Source organism: Manacus candei, unplaced genomic scaffold (assembly GCF_025592945.1).
Source record: "Manacus candei isolate 608988 ecotype Guabito, Panama unplaced genomic scaffold, ASM2559294v1 h1tg000034l, whole genome shotgun sequence".
Lineage (NCBI taxonomy): Eukaryota > Metazoa > Chordata > Aves > Passeriformes > Pipridae > Manacus > Manacus candei.
In genome coordinates, this window is record NW_026138082.1 from 2,590,996 (window position 1) to 2,611,858 (window position 20,863).

Here is a 20,863-nt window from a genome sequence, read left to right on the forward strand (position 1 = left end):
CAAATAGTCAGAAAGTAAAAGACTTCATGGCTCAAAGATGGAATGAAACAAAAAAGTGATTTATATGTGTGTGTATATATATATACACATAAAACTAAAATTTATAGAATTATATAGTAATCAAATAAATCACAGGTCATGTAACAGAAAAAATTATTAGGGAAACAATAGAAAAAATAAAAAATCAAGTTCCAGGAAAAAGAAGAATAAAGAGCATAAGTACTCCAGCAATAATGTAAATTTTGAAAATTTGGTGGCACATTACTAGCTAGAGATTTGGAAGAAGAGAAAAAAACCACTAAATATAGCTCTGTGTGCCTGTAAAGAAGTAGAAGAAATCATTTCCACCTGATAGAGAATCTTACAGACCTTTACTATCTGAGCAGGATGATGGCAAATACCTATGGCAAATCCTTTAAAAGCAGTAGGCATAGTTTACTTGTATTAATCTAGCATAGAGAAATTGGCTGAAGAGATGACTGATGTACATCAGTGTGATCAGTGACTATAAAGATGTTTTGTCAGCATTGCTGTGTTCTGATTTACATATTAGTACTGTCTTCTATCAAGGCAAAATTTTAGGTCAGTATCAAGGTAAATGAAAAATCCTGCAACTGCTTGCAAATGAGGAACCCTCATAGATCTTATTCTATCTCTTAGCAAGATATTGTCAAGAAGTCACAGGACTGAAACTAGTGCTTATTTTTAGGAGAAGTCTTAGTTTGTTACTGAGAAAATGTGGAGATAATACAGTGATCAGCAGACTGTCAAGTTGAGGAATCGCGGTATTGTGGTAAGCAAGGACATTCAGTAATTTTCAAATGGTGGTTTAGAATCCAGGATCAAAGAAAGTTGGGCATGGCTGCAGAATATGTTCTTTGGACATAGACAGGTGCCTGTGCAGGCATTTCAGCAGCAACCCTCTGCAGAGAGTGAAAACTAAGGCAGTACTGGGGTGTACAAAACAGCAAGACTGTGGAGACAGCTTCTCCCTTTGTGCCAGTGCTGCTGAGCTTTGGTAGTGAACCACAGAGATTGCTTTGAAAAAGAAAGAATGAGAAACTGAAGACAACAGAATAGTTGCATGCAAGTGATTTGAAGGCTGAAGAATATGCCCTGCAGGTGCAAATAGAAGTGTCTGAGAGATGGTTTGATTGAAGTTCTGGGCGGCATCAGGTAAACCATCACCAGCTGGTCAAGGAAGCTGATTGTCCCACTCTGCCCTGCACTGGGGAGGCCTCACCTTGAATATTGTGTGCAGTTTTGGGGACCACAATATAGGAAAGATATTCAGCTATTAGAGAGTGTCCAAAGGAGGGCAATGAAAATGGTGAAGTGCCTTGAGAGGAGTGGCTGAGATCATTTGGTCTGTTCAGCCCAGAGGAGAGGAGACTGAGGAGAGTCCTCATCACAGTCTACAACTTTCTCGGGAGAGGAAGAGGAGGGGTAGACACTGGTCTCTTCTCTGTGGTGACCAATGAGAGGACTCAAGGGAATGGCCTGAAGTTGTGTCAGGGGAGGTTTAGGCTGGATGTTTTAAAAAGGTTCTTCACAGGGAGGGTGGTTGGATACTGGAACGGGCTCCCCAGGGAAGCAGTCACAGCACCAAACCTGACAGAGTTCAAAAAGCATTTGAACAATGCTTTCAGGCACATCTTTAACTCTTGGGGATGGTCCTGTGCAGGGCTAAGAGCTGGACTCGATAATCCTTGTGGGTCCCTTCCAACTCAGCATATTCTGTGATTCTATAAAGTATTTCTTCATAGGAAGAAACATGCCAACTATAAAAGGGCACAGGGGATGAAGGCAGCACAGTGAATGCTAGCAGCTGATCCTGTACAAATTTCAAGGAGGAGCAACTCATTAATGAAGTACATAAATCTTCAGGACAAGGTAGGAAGTGGATTTTTGCCCTTTAAATTCTTCAAATCAAAATCCAGTGTCTTTCTGTTGGCAGATTCATGAATTTAGCAGGCAGACAACTGGATGAAACTTATATGTGATGTACTGGAGGGAACAACAAATAACCTAGTGGTTCCCTTAGGCCCTAAACTTTGCGAATAGAGTATGTGGATTTTTCTCACTAACGGAAGCAGTGGAAGAGGAATGATCATATCTAATAATATATTTTGAGAAGTCTTAACTCATTATATCACCTGAGATACTAATTTGACCATTAATGGAAAATGGAGTCCTAGGGATCTGTGCCGCTCCTGGTTTACCATCTTATTTTGCATTGATTACACTAATGGACTGGTACAACCAGCTCTTCCATTATGTATTTTTTGAAGAGTTCACAATTCATGAGGACTTTTCAAGTTTTAGAAAGCTGCTGATTTTTTTTCTATATGTTTGTATTCATTAGAGTGAAAAAGTACTTCGCAAACCAGCAATCAACTAATACTATATCTTATAATTTGTGGCCTCAACTAGGAAAGAAATTAGCAGAACCAACTCTAAGGCAGACTACGACAACTGTGACAGAAAAATATTATTGGAGTTTACTATTTGGCGAGTTCCTTTTCATGAATATAGTGAACACTGCAGTAATTGGTGGAATTGGTGGCAATTAATCTTAACAATAACACAAAAAGACAGGAAAGAAACTGTCTTATATTTCTGCAGATAACTGAACCAAGTGGAGACTGAGGTCTAATAAGCAGTGCCTCTTCTGGAACACATCAGTCCTGGGATTTGGTTCTGGGATTGTTGCATGGTAAATGTAACCTGCTATCCCATGACTGTTTGGAAAAATGCAGCAAAGGTTGCATGCTTTCAAAGTGTTTCTTGATGCATATAGTTATATGGACAGCTGAAGAATCAGATTAATCATTTTTAGCATGGACCTGAACCTGAAAAATTCTGCATCTGCTTCCTTTTAAGCACATAACATTTAACCTATGCAAGGCTTGCATGACTTGTTTTTATACATATCTGTATATATATAGTACATACACACATACCTGCAAATAAAGATAAGCATGCTCCAGCCAAAGAGGAAAAAATAATAAGAATCAAGCACCTACCAAATTGTACAAAATAAAATTAATTTTCAGTATGGCAGTGTGCTTCTATAGATCATTTCTACATGTATGTGGAACTTACCTGCAGTGCTGTTGTGGATGTACATAAGGCCACTAAAGTGGGGTTTCCCTACATTGTTTGGGGTGTGTCTGTGTAAACAGATATGAAATGGTCTTCTGAAAGCTTAACAGCAGCAGTATAAAAACATGTTTTTCAAAAATGTCAGGAATGTTTTGTGGTCTGATATTCTGGTACATTCCATGCTACTGATTCAAAGAAATGCAAACAAACGAGAACCCCCATCATACAATTACTTACCCAGGTAAAGTTAAAGGGCTTCTAAGATGCTTACATGCTAAGACAGTGGAATTCATAAGGGGATTTTTGAAGATAAATGTCAAACCAGTAAAATAAATGTACATATCTGTTGTATCTTCTAAGGTGTAGCTGTATGTCTGTTATATCTTCTAAGGTGTAGCTTTATATACCATATGTGAGCATTTCACTAGGATATGACATGGCAGAACTACAGCTTCTCTGTGAACTTTTTTTTTTCCATTTGGTTTTCTATACTAGAAATGTCAAGTTCTGGTTTATCTTTATTGTCCTTGGCAGCTTTTGCAGAAAATTTTCCAGATAACATCATTTGTATCCAAAACTTGTGATGTACTTTTCCTATTATTCTCAGTGACAGACAAAAATTGATGAAAAGTTAGGTTCCCACTCAATGAAACCACATGTGTTTCTCATGCACATAAAGTACATCTAAGTCAGGGGCTTAGGTAGGGTAGGAATGCAAGGTATATCTGCAAGCACTCCCTAGCACACCAAACAGACATAAAGACAGCTTTTGTCTATGTAAATTATTAACATCACTGTGGAATACATAGAGTCTGAAGCCAGTTTTGCCATAATTTTGTCAGTGCAATCTATGTCTGTGATTTTTAATATGTTTCATCAAAAGTTTCAGTGTTTGCAGTGGTATCAGTTTGAGGCTATAAAAAATTTACCTCCAAGACCTTCACAAATCTGTATGGTCTTTCTAAGCAGCAAGAGGAAAGCAGAATCCACATCTGTGTTTGAGATGGTTTACAACTGAACTCCCTACAGTCTTTCTGTTGGGTGCTGCCTGTAGCATTGTGTTGATGCGGTGCTGGTATCTGGAGACTAAAGATCCCCAAAGATGTTAAACACGTAACATATACTGCCTTCTGGTAGTTTTGGGCATATAAGTTTATGTTTAAGGGCACAGTCCATACACAATAGGCCATTGTTTGCAAAGATACTTGGGCAGTGGTCTCAGTGTTGTAATGCTTAATTGACTAATTCCTCCATTTCATTTTAAAAATTCGCTTACAGTTCTGTGGCTGAGACTTCAAAGGAATGGTGCTGTTTAAGTCAGTGAGTGGTCAGACTCCCGCTTGTTTATCCCATAAATTTCCAATGGAAAATGCAAAAAACTTCCATAGGTGCAGGGACTGAAACCTAAATATCCTTTTTCCTAGATGAGTCTGTAAGAATACCAATTCCAACTTTTTCCTTTCCCGTTTCTGCCTACTGAATCTTGATTTTTTTTGTCTCATTGTTTCAGGGCCTCTGTAGAGAGTTGGAAAGTTTTTCCTCTGTGTGTCAGCAGATGTGGGTTTGCAATCTGTTATGTGTAAAAAAAGAAACTCACCTTTCAAATATGAACCAAATAATGCAGAACTGAGCAGACTCATGTCTCTAGAGGCAACTCTAGATAGTTAGAAATAGATAACTCTATCTCTCAAAACTCCAGGCTTTCTTAATTTACCCTGCATAAATTTTCTCAATAAGTGGGTAAAATGGTACCCAGTGGCAGAATAACGAATTCACTACAGCTCTCCAAAGTTTTTAAGTGAGTGACATGAAAACTAGACTATTTTCTCTCAATTTGAGATAGGTTTTTAATGTGCTTGAGATCAGTAGAAAGTATTCATGGGCCCAAATAAAACTCCTCAGTATCTAAAAGTTCATTAGTATTTGAAATATTAACCTTGAACTCTTCTCTTTTTATATAATTTCCTAAGATTTATTGAACAGTGTCACAAGCTGAAAAACTTACTTGTGCATTCCTGAACACACTGGCTGTGTAATGAGGTAATTGAAACTTTGTAGCACACAGCATTTAATGTAATTCCCTCATCTCATAAGATTAATATCTAGATCTCTCTGATTGAAGCAATTATTTAAACCATCCACCTTTATACTTACCTGAAAAAGGTTGAGAAAACATTGTGTTGGGGTTTTTTTCTGTTTTGATCATGTGGCAACTTCTCAATTCTACCTCTCTTCCAAAGACCTTTTAAATTTGAATTATTTCTGGTAACATACCTCAAGAACAACAAAACTACTCAAATTGTATAATATTAATAGATCTGTGAGAGCTAACTGCTCTCTAAATCACTGGTTACCACCATTGTTTTACTCAGACCAAACTTCCTCAAACACATTTAGTTATTAATATTTTACAGTGATTCAGAGAATTTGCAGGGAAGCCTAGGACATGTTTCAGATGATTGGACTCATATATGAAATATAGTCAAGACCTGGCTACAAAGAACTTTCAGCATCAATCAGTAAGACAGATGAAGATGAAGAGGAAGAGAGAGGCAGTGCTACTTGCCAATATTTGAAGTCAAGAAGTCCGTGACAGAAAAGGGAAAAAAATCTTTTTTTTTAATTATGTGTCAGATTTGTATGCTGATAAATATGCTATATTTAAAATCAAACTGGGCTGCTTTGTGATGATTAAATAAGTGTCAGAGGTAGGATGTTGAGTATTTTGAATTTCATGTAACAGCCACCTCTCGTCATGCTTTTAAAACAAGAACTAATTTGTCTCCATCACACCCCGGAATGACTAACTTCACTGTTGTGTAAATGGTGGTAAGCTTGAAACACATAAATGAAGGGGAAAAAAAATAAGTCCAAGATTGCACAGAAACAGTGTCCTGCCTCCTGTTCCATTGTTGGCAACAGATCATATACCATCCCTTACCTGCAGCCTACCATGCAAGTTGGGGGGGTTTTTAAAGTCTCTTTAATTAATTTTTAAGAAGATGAGAATGTCTACAAGAAAGCCAGTGTTGTAGATGAAGACTGGACTGGACAAAATCACATGAAGCATTATATAATTTAGATTTTGTGCTGTTCAGCCAGTCACATCTTTCCTGTCCTTTGAGAGAGATCTATTTTGAAAGGGCTATTTTAAGTTCAAAAATCTATGCCTTGCTTTTACTCTGGGGTTTATATCCTGTCCTTTTGTGTGTGTGTGTGTGTGTGAGACATTACTTTATTAATTACAAAGAAAACATCCTTGAGGGATTAGACGAATCGTTTTCTTTTGCAATCAGTGAGAGGGTATTTCAGACAACATCCAGTGATGGTTTTTGCTGGTCTAAGTTCTCATCTATTCTGCTCCCAAGCAAGAATAATATTCTGGCAAAAGTTGACCACACCTGTGTCACAAGACAGATGATGGAATAAAGGAACTGCCTGGCAAAGTCCTGGAACTGCAGGTGATATGGAAAGCTTTTGTTTAAACTCTACGGAGGGAAAATACTTTGATGGTATATGTCTCATTTCTGCTAAAAGAGTTTTGCAGTATGGTTTAGCTAGTAAATCTCCTCAAGGCTAAGCAAGGCCAGTGGCCTGGGCTCTGTACCTTTGTCTTGGCTTAAAGTGCATAGAGAGTAACTAGGACTGTGAAGTGGTATTGCTACATTGGCATGGTACTGCCTTCAGCTCAATGAAAGCTGTATCTCAGAAGGATTTATTAATGGGCAAAGACTGGTCTGATGTGCTGATACTGCTTCCAGTCTGTATGTGTGCTCTGGCTCTCTGCAAGGTGTTTTACTGTATCATGGTAAGCTGTGTCTCTGACACATGGGCACTTGCCACATCCCTGTAATCCTCTTTTAATCTTTGACCCTGTCTTGGGAAATGGAATTTTCAACCAAAAGACAACATTTTGCTTAAGTTGACTTGCTATTAAAAGCTTTATGGAGAGCATTAGGTTTTGCAGCAAAAGTTGACTTCTTTTCTGGATGTACTGGATGTACTGGAATAATGGAAAGACAGAGAGGTGAAAAACTAACTCACTCTGACTATAGTTACTTCTGTTCATATGGAGATCATGCATGGATTAAGAGGGTCTTTATATCAAAATAAATGTGTACCAAAAGAGTAAAATGAAAGATTATGGGGAGTTTGAAATCAAGGTAGAACTATTGTAGAAATTCAAGACTATTGTGCAGTTGATTTTGATGGAATTAGCTCTGTACACTTCGTATATGGGTTACAGTAACTCCAGCTGCCAAGACATGCACTCAGCCTTAAGGATATAAGTTGTCCTACTGACATGGCATATTTGTGCAGCTGAAGCTGAACATATTCCCCAGGTTTTGTCAAGACACAACTTTACCAGGCAATCTGTCCACCAAGAAAAACATGGTTTCCCAGCTTAGGAATTAAACCCTCACCCAGAAGGTGGCTATTGGGGGCCCAAGTTCTCCCTAGTTTTATATACAGTGGTATTGTATTGGCTTAGGTAGCTCCTGTCCTTCTGTCAACTTGTGGGTTTGGTTTTTTGTGTCTTTCCACCACAGTTTGCTGCTCCTTTAGTTGTGCAACTACAACTGTTTGTGAAGCTGTCTGGGAAACTGGATAACTGAAGTGATCCAGGAGAAAAGTACTGCTTCAAAATGAGAGCTTCTTCCCACCTTTGTTTGGTATTTTGCCCTTTAAAGTTGCCACATTAATGCCCATATAGCTCCTTAAAAGCCACCATATAAATTACAATTATTTTAAAAGTTTGTTTTAAAATCTATTGGCATTAGAACTGAGGCTTGTCAGAGAAACCACACCTATGCTGCAGTAAGTATCTGTAATCATACTCCAAAGAGGACAGCTGTATCGTTCTACCCTGAGGATAAGTTTGACCCATTTCCTTTAACAGAGGGAAGGCTTTTGCACCCTTCTTTCTTTGGATTTAGGACTAGAACAACTTGTGCCCCAAGGACGTGGGTTTTAAGTCTGTGGACTCAAGTTTTCCATGGCTTTTCTGCCTTGCATTTCTTTTGCCTAAGCATAGAAGGCGCTCTTACACTGCCGTCTGCAGCTGGGAAAAGCTGTTGGTAGAGCAACATATTGTCTGAACTGTTGATTTAGACCGAATAAAGCAGCCAATGGTCCTACCCCAGGCCATAAAGTAAACCTGATAACAAATAAGTAAACACATTAATCTGTATTTCTGCAAAGGTAAACACCTTTCTGCAAAAGTAAATAAAGTTATTTGCATTTAGAGAAAGAAAAAGTCCATAGAGACATATCATGGTAAAAAGCCGTGAAAAGCTCTAAACCATGGTGTCTTATCCATGTAAGATCTCTTCCCCAGATCTGTCTGACACTAGATGTGAAGGTAAGATTGTATCTAATATCTCATCCACATGGAGGAAAATCTGAACATCTGTGGGACTTGGCACTGAGAACAGCTATAAACAGAAGAGTCGTTCTGCGCACTAGTGAGCTATATCATTGAACACCATCAAGAGCTGGCAGAGAAGTAATGGAAAATGAGTTAAATGTCATTCCGCCTTTCCATGGCTTGTCATTATGTTTTTTCATCAGAGACATTAGGCACGTTTAGGATATTTTTTACTCCACAGTTTCTTGATAATAACAGGGGCATGCTCAGGTATAGTGATTTTTTCTGGTTTACTCTCCTTATTTTTTAGGAAAATAAGAATCTAATGCACAGATGGGCATCTTGGAACATATCAAGTATATGTACCTCTTTGGACCATGAAATCTTTGTACATGTATTTGGAACCTTTGAAAAGAAAGTGGTGAATAAGATAATGAGCGGTTGAACAAAAGATTCAGAGAGAAGCTGCTTGTGGAATGAATACAGATCTATGTAAATGAGAAGGGGAACAATACCAAAGAACAAAACAAATGAATCTACCAGAGAAAGACAGTGTTATGATTATGCTAATGAGAAACATCATAAAGGAATTCTTACTAGTCTTCTGGTAAGATAAGTCCAAATGGACCTCACTCCTTCAGCACTACTGAAGTGAGGCAGTTTTCTTATATTGTTTGCCAAGTGAGGAAATGATAAACACAGGTGTAATCTCTTGCACTCTAACAAAACTATGGAGTACAAAAGAAAGCGAAACCTAAACATAACTGGGGTGAGAAAAACAAAGGTTTTAAATATTAGGATCTTCAGTGTTTTCTAATGTTTTCTGATCTTTCAACTTCATCTACCCAAAATGTGGGATGAAGACGTACTTCTTTATAAAGCAAGAAACCCAAACACATTCCTATTTGTTCATATGACTCTAAGAACTGGTGTTATCACAGAAAAAGTACATCATGGGACTCATAACAACATTGCAAAGCTTGGTCACACGGGGTCATGTGAAGCTGTGGCTGTTGAGGGCAGAGGAAGCCGCCTGGATGTCAGAATCGTCAACTTTTTATTACAGTAAAAGATTTTAAAAACTTTACGGTACAATATAAAGAAAAATAGCAATTAGATCAGCCTTTTTTTCTAAGAATATGCATTTGCGCCATGTGCTTAACTTATTCTAAATGCCAACAACGATTTGATGATGTATTATTTTTGCTCAATTGTCCATAAAATATGCTTCTAACTTGTGATGCTGATTTTTCTCATGCATCATTTTTTAATGCTATTCAAAGACCAGAAAGAAAATTTTTTAAATGGGAAAGTGGTAGCCAAGTCCTTCACTACCAATGTGAAACCTGTGAAAATTAGGTATGTAATTGACATTTAGGTTTTTTCAGAAATCTCTGCAGAGATTGTAAAGCATGCAGTAGTTTCTGGCTGATGTCAGGTCAGCCTCATTCATTGTTATTTTAATTGGTTGCACCCCATGTCCCAACCTAAAGAGGAGTTTATACATAGTGTATGTTCTTTGGGTGTCTATAAATAGCAAAATGCAACAAGGTAGCACAGAAACAACTGTTAACACTGTTAGCCATGTGTGTTGTAGAATAGATTGTGTGAACTTGCTGTCAAAGGACATATTTGCATGCTCCTGCCCAGCAGATGCTAATGGACCCTGAATTATATTCCAGCAATATGGAGGAGGTTATGGGCCATGGAGACAGATACTAATGTCTTTCAACAACCTATTTACCAAAATATTCTAAATTTACTAATAATTCTCTGCTGCTGGAAAAAGTGATCTGTACAAGTGCTACACTCCTACTCCTATGGATTTCATAAAGCACAAAACTTTAATGTTCATCAGAGGTCCTGGAATTACACATCTTCTTCTGGCTGGCTTGGAGAGAAAAGACTCTCCCACTCTTGTGCGCATATGGACACATTACTTTCTGGTTCCATTTCAGCAACTGGATCTGTGCTCAATGGCTGATTTGCCTCTTCATCCAGTGTTGTGTCTTGTGCGTGTTCATCACATGATGTTACTGACCTGTTTTTCTTGCTATGTCCAGCTGAAGTAAAAAACCCATATCCAACTAAGAGATACCATTTTTTTTAATCCATGTTCAGTGGCTGATAAGGATGCTGTCCACTGTGAGGCTTCACATGCTTGGGACTGAAAGAGTAGGAGAATTTTTTTACTCTTCAGCTGTGTGTCTGTTTATACTCTTTGCAAGGGATGGGACAATGGACACGACCCATCTCTGTTTCCGTGCAAGAAACAACTGAAGATATTTGGGTCTCCCAGCAAGCAAAAGCTGAGTTTGGTGGAGGCAAACGCTGCCTGCAGCACTAGCATGAAGGGTAGACATTTGGCTCCAGACAGGCGGCACAGGTTAATGTGACTAAAACATCCTGAAGTGCTATGGGAAATTCTGCTCAGCAGCAGGGAGGCAATGGCAGTCATCTCTGACCTATAAACAGGATGAGGGAGCAGCAGCAGCAAAGTGGAGAGACAGTCACTGGCGCTATGCTGACAGGCAGACACATAAACAAAGTCAGGGAGGAAGCTCTGTTTATTTCTGGAAAAGAAACCCCAAGCTATAGGATGCAAATGATGGACATACATGGCTATAAATAGCTACAAAAGCATAATGTGACTTAAAAGATTTAGTTGTGCCATGAAGACTCCATGCAAAATAGACTGCATAAACCTACTATTTTTTATTAAAGTGGTGTGCTTTTTTTCACGTGTTTAGTATTACGTATTATACTTTAACTGGGCTTTTTAAACAGGGAGGAGAAATTCACACGTGTTCTTTTATAGAAATGAGATGGCTAAAAAATAGTTGGGAGGCTGCCAGACTTTTCAGTCTGTTGCCTAAAAGACCCAGTCACCAGTAGTTTTGTGTTTGGGTATGAAATTTTGTTTTATTAGATTGATAATAATACTTTGGAAGCCAAAGGGTAAGGACAACATAGCAATATTTGTTGAGTTTTTGATTGTGTTCTCAGGGTTTGGGGATATTAATCAGAAGGCGAGTAAGTGTCATTCCCCATACATTATTCTGCCAGAGGAAATGTGGATGAGAAACAATCTGTATGCAACCACTCCAAGGTGCAGATAGATATCTTCTTTCTACCTACTACATAGTTAGTTAGGGAGCTTCAGCTTTAGCTTTTTCTAGACTACCAGATTCAGTTCAGTGGGTTTTTGCACCAGTTGTGGTAGTTAAAAAGGTTGTGAACAATAATAGGTAGAGATACTTTTTTCTGCTGAACTGGAAATGGTGATATAATATTGACAAGGTAGATAAGCATTTGTGGGAGTGGTCATTTGTTTCTTACTGGAATAATTTACATACCATAAAAGAATTGTGTTTTAAAAATAATTACTGGGAATAAGATGCCTTCTGATACTTTTTTACCATATAACAGTTCTGTGATCTTTGAGGAATTTTGTCTAGTAATCCTGCTGTTGGTTGCTCTGCTCGTAGACTTTAATTTTCCATTTTCATTTGTAACACTCAAGCTGCTTTCACAATGGCCTTTCTGGCTTTTCTAAAAAAATAATCAGCATTATCGTTTATACACACAACATACAAACCTATGTTTAATACTTTCTGGTATCGTGTGCAGATATGAATATGTAAAGAACAAATGAAATTGGTCTCTGAAAGTCAAGAAGAGGTAAAGCTTTTCATGCCCTCAAGTCACCTGGCCTACTAGATATTGCATAACAACTTCAGTTTCATTCAGGGTGGCATTGTAATTTCCAATTTCACTGTCCGCCTCATTTCTTTCACAGCAGGGCATGCTGTGCTTTCTGCATTGTGCAACTTCCACAATCAAGTTTCTTTATTAAGCTTCAGAGAGAAAATGTCAGAACCTTTGAAACAACGAGCTTCTCCATCCTACAAATGCCCTCAGCCTGTCAATTTTTTTTTTCATGACTGCAGGATCTGGCTAGGAGGAAGTAAGGTTTTCATTGTTAGATCTCTACAGGAGTTGTTTAAACCCAAAAAAATTAATGTTAACTTAATGTTCTTTTTCTACAACTGTCTTCTTTCTAACTGGAGGGGAGTGTTTTGCTCTGTCCCATTGGCAGTTATGTGCTCTGCAATGCAGTCATTGTTGTGTAAGCCTCCTCCCTTAGCTCAGGTGTGTTTGCACTCAAGTGCTATATTCCTTACAACATTCAAGGGACCAAGGCGTAGGCTAGCAAGTGGAAGACCACTGCTACAAGCAGCAGCATTCCCTACACACAAGTGTTTACTTGACATGTAACTGTTTCAGCTGCAATTTCCAACTCTAACATCCTCTGGAGTTTTCTGCATTTTACTGTGTATGATAGTAATAGTTTAGTGGCATTTGGGCTGGGTCATGAATAGCATGTGACAAGTTTAGGGGAAAGTTTATCGAAGGCACAAGTTGATAGGTATTCCTCTGCTATGAAGTGCTGAACTTTTGAGGGTGGTGCACCAGGTCCCTGCTTGTGATTTTTGGGACTTCTTGACCCAACTCAGTATTGAACAAGTTGTTTTCAGAAGAGCTCATCTGAGCACTGCATCACTGGGTGCTGAGCATCTCTGAATAGCTCTACCATGTTTCTAAGTTGCCTATTTGAACCAGGCCATGTTTGAAGAGCTAGATTGACCACTAACATTAAAATAATTTCTGTTGCTCTGCTATTAAAAGGAACAATGCTGTTGCAATGCAGATGTAACCTGTGGCATTTTCATTATACTTTGAACTTTTTTTAAGTCCCTATTTGTCATTGCATTTATTACCTTAAGCTGTATTAAAAAGTTAAAAATATGAGAAAAAAGAAAGTGAGAAAATGCTCTGAAAACGCATTAAAATTTTTTTTCTGTTTTTCTCAGATGGAGGAGTTGGTTGTTACATGCTATGCTGCTCAGTGGATATGAGCTTGGCTATAGTAGGTTGAAAGGAAATCAAGGGTGGTGCTGCTAACATTCCACCCTCAGCTCCCTATTCACCTCTCATCATCCACCCTTGCATTTGAACTCAATCATTTTACCCACCCACTTTGTTTCCATGTGAAATTGTGCTAATGGTGGTCTGTTCCTAAATGCACAGGGAGATCCTGGGGTTGTGTTTGTTATTTCCAACTTCTTCTTTTGAATTTTAAGTGTTTCCAACTTGCAAAATCCTGATTTGGGTCAACATCTAGAGTCCATCCATGTATGTGTAATTCAAGGATCATAGCACATTGAAGTAAGAGGCTGATCATGCATCAGATCAAAATTTTTGTGGTTCAGGGACATAAGATATTGCGATTTGGGGTATAATTCTGTGTCTACCAGGAAGGAAAGGGCCAGAAAGGGAACTGATAATGATTTGAATGGAGTAGGACCTTGGGCACTTGTGTTCTGCATGCCCTGCAAGGTCTGCACACCCATTAACACTGATGAATTGTTAGAGAGTTACCTGGTGCCAGATAGAGGTCAGTCCTTTCAGGAGTTAAAGGGTAGTTTTGGATCTTGGCCTTGCTTTGATTTTTAGATATCTGGAGAGTTTGACTGCTATAGATGTAGGAAGTGGGTGGAAGGACTGCAGATGCCTCCAAGTCCAGGGGATGGAGTCTTGAGGAGACAAGACAACAGACAGGCCCTTTTGTAGTTTCAGTGCAGAGTGAAAGAAAAGTCATGTACTTCACGGTTGACAAAGGAAAATTTCCTTGCTAAACTGCACACCCTCCTGTAGCTATTTCTGAAGCAAAGCAGACAAATATGAAAGAGCAGAAACAATGGAAACTGCAACAACTGAATAATTTTTTTTTGACACAAGGCCTAGATTTCAGAAGTGTTTACTCCATCCTTAAATACCTCAGCTTTCATCCTGATCCTCTTCAATTTTTTTCACCTAGAAGAGCCCCAGCTGTATGGGGTAAGACAGAGCAGCAACCTGCACACATGGAAATCCATCAAGTCCTGTCATACATGAGCTCTTTCTGCAGAATTGCCAAGTAATGTTTAATTGTCAAAAAACTCTTAACTGCAAAAGCATTAGCTTAAGTACAGTTCCTCATTCTGACACTGACACTTGCCCAGGTGTTTAATGATTGTAGCCATAGGAGGATGTTTCTCTGTCACAGGAAGCACTTAAAATCCTGACAAATAATAATCCAAAGAATGTGACATTAAAAAAAAAAAAAAAGAAAAAAACAAAAGAAAGAAGTAAACCCATAATTTAGGAACTGTCAGCTTGTTCTGCGAATTTTTGGTTCAAACTTTAGTCTCAAAGTTAACAAAACCATAGTTCAAAATTTGCTTACTATTTCTTTCTATCAAAGTGTAAAGTATTCATGATCAAATTGGCTCATGCGTATTACAAACTTGACACAACTCATTTTGTAAGAGCAAGTTTCCTCAGAAACCTATTTTCTATTGCTTTCTGTAAAGATAAAGTTGTTAACCAATCTCTTTTGCCACAAAAATCTACTCTTTTAACGTAATTGAAACTATTAGGATAAAATAAGAAACCAGCTACTTTTTCTCAGAACAGTTGAAGGTGAATTGAGGTGATTATTGTTGCTCCTAGTCTCATTTTGACATAGATTTCACACCTCCTGATTAAAAAAATGTGAAAGACATCTTAAAATCTCTAACAGGTGACACTTTACAGCTTCCAAATCTCCTGAACTAGGAGATTTTCTGAAGTGACCAAAGTAGTAAAGGGATATCACTGACTCCAGTAAATCTAACTCACATCAATCACTTCATGCAAATTCAGTTACTTTATATAACTGTGCTAAAAAAATTCTGAATTGATTAGTTGCAACGTTCTCTCTCCTTTGGCCAGCAATTTTTTTGTTAAATATGGAGTGCACGTATGTGTATTGCCATGTGACAGCAGAAAATTGCATTCTGTCATTGTGAATCTCTGTTGTCTGGCTTTTTCCTCTCATGTGCAGTAGTTTTTTTCCATAGTCTATTGACTATTTTCAAAAACCAAAGACAAAACCAGAATGATTGTGTTAGACATGTCTTGCTGCAAAGAAGACCAATGTTATCCTGAGCTGCATTAAGGGTAGTGTTGCCAGTGCATTGAGGGAGGTGATCCTGGCCCTCTACTCACCACTGATGAGTCCATATCTGGAGCGTTGGGTGCAGTTCTGGGACCCCTAGTACAGAAGAGACATTGACATTCTCGAGAGAGTCCATTGAAGGGCTACAAAGATAACTAAGGAATGAGAGCATCTCTCCTATGAGGAAAGGCTGGCAGAGCTGGGGCTGTTCAGCCTACAGAAGAGCAAGATCAATGGGACCTTATCAATGTATATTAATACCTAAAGGAGGATGTAAAGAGGATGGAGCCAGGCTGTCTTCAGTGGTGACTAGTGAGAGAACAAAAAGCAATGGATAGAAACTAAAATACAGGAGGTGTCATCTGAACATCAGGAAACATTTTTCTGGTCTGAAGGTGACTGAGCACTGGCACATATTGACCAGTGAGATTGTGGAGTCTCCCTCCTCAAAGATACTAAAAAAACATTTGGACATGGTGTAACTGACTCTAGATGACCCTGCTTGAGCAGTTGACCTCCTGAGGTCCTTTCCAACCTCAGCCATTCTTCAGTAAGGCTTAAGGAACCAATGAAGGAACAGAAACTATATTTTATGTCTTCACTGAGATGAGCAAGTAAAAATTTTATTGGGTAAAAATTGAAAGAACTCAGTTTACCATCTGTCTGCATGAATACATGGGCACCAAATTTAAAAAAAATTTTCTTTCTTTCTTTCTTATTTCTTTTTTTCTTTCCTTTTTTCTTTCTTTCTTTCCCTCCCTCTTACTCTCTCTTCTGCTTCACTCCCTCTCTGTCTCACTCTCTCTCTATCTTTTTATATATGTTGGGGAGAAAGTTCCGAAAAGTTTCCTGACACTTCATCAAACAAATCGCAGGGAGAATCTACTGGCCTTTTCCCTGTTTTGCTGTGACCTGATATTTATCTTCTCTCAGACTCATTTGTACTGTCCCATGGAGGCCACAGTTAACTTTGGCAGACATTGTATCAGTGACTCAGTCTGCCCTGGCCACAAATCAGACTAGAAACAGAAATCTGAAATGATAAAATGATGGAAATGGAGAAAGGAAAAGGGTTAAAAATATTTATTCTGAGTAAGAGTCAGAGAAGCCTCTGACCTTAGTCTCTTTGCTTACTGGAGAGGACACTGTCCTCAACTCTATTATGAGATACAGATGAAATGCAATGTAAAAGTGATTCCAAATATCTGTTGCCAGGAAGCAGATGACATACTAAATTGCTCAGTAGATTGAGTGCTTAATTCAGCGATTTCCTGCTGCAGGAGTTGCCAGTATACAGCCATTTTGTCTTTTTTGGCAAGGCGGCTGCTTTTGGACGGCTGTCTCCAGTAGTCTTTCCTATGTTTCCTGTTGTAGGAAGGCCTGTTTCCTGCCACTAGATTCCTGATTAGGTTCTGCACTATTTTAGTCCGCAAAATGCCTGTGTAGCAGGTTGCTTCTCTGCATTTGATACTGATTTGTGGGAAGTGAAGCCAGATCACAGTCTGGCCACAATAGAGCATCCAAATCCTTTGAGAAATATAAAAAAATGCTGTAGCTCAACTGAAAAGAACTGATGCTTAATGTAGTATTCAGAGGTACAATGGAGATCCAATAATTTATTTTTGTAGTGAAGTTTCATTCTGTTTGTTTCTTTTTGTATTGGAAACCAGGGCCTATCAGCTGCACACTGTCTTTTTTAAAGTATCTCTCAAGGTTAGTTATCTGCCTAGTTTAGAGGATCTCCTGGTCCATATTCTTTGTACTTCTGTAGGGATAGATATGTTTTCCATCGTCTACTCACTGTATTGTAGACTTAGATTTTTGACTCTGCTGGTAGTGGGAGTGGGAATGCAGTCCTGACATAACTGGGAGGATTTTGCAGCTATATGATTAACTTCTTTTGACATGGGAGTGTATGTTCAACGTCTGCTGCTAAGAAGGAATAAAAGGCCTTTTATTTACCTCTTTAAACCACGATACTGAGGTCCTAATCTAGGTCTGAACAAACTATGAGATAGTATTGCTCAAGTCTCCAAGATATTTCTACTACACAGTTACAAATGTCAAGAAATAAAAGAAAGTTTTGTCCTTACTGCTATTGGTAACATTTACATAGAAGGGGAGTTGTAAAAACCAAAATAATTTACTTTGGAATATTGTTTCATTCATAGATTTTGTTAATACTCTTTATTTCCCCTGTGTTGGAAAGTTTCTTACATGCCTGGCCACTGGTTCCCAATTGCTGCAGCTAATGGTAGGATAAGGGATCTTGAATTCAAAGGCAGAAAGAAGGCAGTTCAAGAGATTTTTTGTTTCTCTTATGAGTTGCTCTTCACTTTACATCCAGCTTCTATATACAGTCATGCAATGCCTGTTGCTTGCTCTTGACCTCATGTTTTCCATATTTAGGTTTGAGGGATGTAGATATTGACTTCAAGACACTGGAGTTCATGTTGAGATAGCTTTGCAATGACAGAAAGCAGTGTGCTGTTTCCCCTGGGTTGCAGCATAGGGCATTCTTTCTTTAGATTCTTTTTTTCTTCCAACCATTCACTTTTATTTTTTGTTTGTTTTCATAGAATCATAGAATCATTAAGATTGAAAAAGACGTCCGAGATCATTAAGCCCAGCCTTTGACCAAACACCACCGAGTCAACTAAACCATAACACTAAGTGCCATGTCCAGTCATTTCTCGAACACTTCTAGGGGTAGTAACTCCACCACCTCCCTGGACAGTCTGTTCCAATGCTTAACCATCCTTTCAGTGAAGAAATTCCTCCTGATCTACAGCCTGAATCTCCCCTGGCGTAGCCTGAGGACATTTCTTCTTGTCCTGTCGCTAGTTGCCTGGGAGAAGACACTGATCCCCACCTAGCTACAACCTCCTTTCAGGAAGTTGTAAAGGATGATAAGGTCTCCCCTGAGCTTCCTTTTTTTCCAGGCTAAACAATTCAAGACCCTCATATGACTTACATTCTAGACTCTTAACCAACTCAGTTGCCCTTCTCTGGACCTGTTCCAGCAGCTCAATGTCTTTCTTGTAGTTACAGGCCCAGAACTGAACACAGGATTCGAGGTGTGGCATCACCAGTACTGAGTACAGGGGAACAGTCACCACTTTGGTCTTATTGGCAACACTATTCCTGATACAGGCCAGGATGCCATTGGTCTTCTTGGCCACCTGGGCACACTGCTGGCTCATGTTCAGCTGGCTGTCAACCAGCACATCCAGGTCCTTTTCTGCTAGGCCACTTTCCAGATGCTCTGTCTCCAGCCTGTAGTGCTGCATGGGGTTGTTGTGACCTAAATGCAGGACCTAGCACTTGGCCTTGGCCCATTGATCCAGCCTGTCCAGATCCCTCTGCAAAGCCTTCCTGCCCTCCAGCAGATCAACACTCCCAGCAAGCTTTGTGTCATCTGCAAAATTACTGAGGATGTACTCAATACCCTTGTTCAAATAATTAAACAGGACTGACCCCAATACTGTTTTCTCATTACTATTTTTCTTCATCCTCCTACTGAGAATCCCAACCTCTTTTTCTTTTGCCATTCTTCATCTTCCTTCACTTTCCAGGTCAGATAATGAAAGAATATAATTTTTTTCTTGGGGCAAGATTACATGAAAGATTTTTTAATTTTCTTCAGAAAAATATGAGGAGGTTAACCCCAACAGTCCTTATCTGGTATTTTAATAAATGAGATGCTTAAGCAGAGGCCAGGAAATTTGAAATTAATTTAACACTGATCCAGATCATGGCATCTGTGGGAAAGTTGTGCTGTTCTGTGGCCCTGGTGGAGTCCTGCCTTCACTTTAGCTCTCCTGAACCCTTTATTCATCTTCTGCAGCATTGCTGTGACTTAGACAGGGATTTTTCTGTTGTTATTGTTTAAATATATATATTGGCTCTTGCATACCTTTGTTACTCAAACTCACTTTTGTCAGGAAAGAATTAGGTTGTATTTCAGTGGGGTCTACTGTAGTTACGGTATGAGAGTCCCTGAGGTTGTGTCATGAGCACACAGAGACACACACAGCACACACACTCAGCAATTTGTACTAGCTGGCAGGATGCAACCTTGAGGTTTTTCTCCACAAATCCAAGCCTGTTTCTGCTGTTGCATTTGCAGCTGTCTTGGGGCAGCATGACCTGGACTGCCAATAGCAGGTGTTCTCAGCTTGTCTGTGATGGTCTTTTAGTTAAAAATATTGTCTACATAATGTAAATGAAATCTTCATACATTAGAGAATCTGAGTGTATATTCTTCTATGATGAGATTCCTTGCAGAAAGAACTTAACGTTTTATGCAGTAAATGACTCCAGAGAGTCTCAAGGTAGACAACCACCTCCTTTGCCATATGTTGTAGCTATGAGCCTAATATACTCTATATGAAAAATACATTAGAGCCTCTACAATAATTTTGGTGTTTGGAAGAGCAGACCCAAAAAAAAGGTTTAAGCTCTAAAGTCTCATGTCAGCTGCAGAAGATAGGGCTTGTGCTTTTTTGAGTTACCAGTGTGCTGTTACCACACATACATCAGGGTAAGTGTCATGTCAACAGAGCCTCATGTTGCCTAGTTGTTCTGTTCCATACTGTCTGAAGAAGGTCTGGATGAGATTAGTGGCATTAACACATTTCTCTTTCAAACTGAACAACTGTCAGGGAGCTCAGAGTGCTTAAAAAATCACCGATAAATAAAACCAACAGGAGGCAAAACTAAAACAACCAGAGATTGAAGGGCCATAACTACTTATCTGGCTTGGCAAAAGGATATTATGAAGAAGGCAATTATTCTTACTTGGCAGAGAGGAAGGAGGCAGCAGGGTAAAATTGCTGAAATGGCTTAGTTAAATTGTGAGAGGAAAAATATAGCCTCTTGAGTCAGCTGAGCGCTCTTGCTTGGGAGTACAGTCCTATGCTAAGCACCAATCAATATTTTCTGTTTGCTACCTTTGTATGCCTGTCTAATCTCTGCTGGTATCTTAGGTTTGGCTTCCATCTCCCCTCCTATCCGTCTCTATTAACGTCACAGCATCCACCTGCAGTTATGTAAATGTTAGTTCTAGCAGCAGTGCGCTCTTTAGAGTAAACTGCAAAATACCTGGCTACACAGTCAAGGCTGTGTCTGCAGAAAATGTCAATCAGAAATATTTTAGGAATTATGGATTTGATCCTTTGGTGCAGGAAAATAGATTAGTGGCTGCCTCCTAGGTGATCCATGACAATAGTCTGATAAGAGTTACCTCTTCATCTAACTTGACTTTTCATCTGAGGATACAGTTGTGATTAAGTAAGGTGAGGTCAGTGTGAGCAAAGACAGGAGTTTCCACTTTTTACTAAATGCAG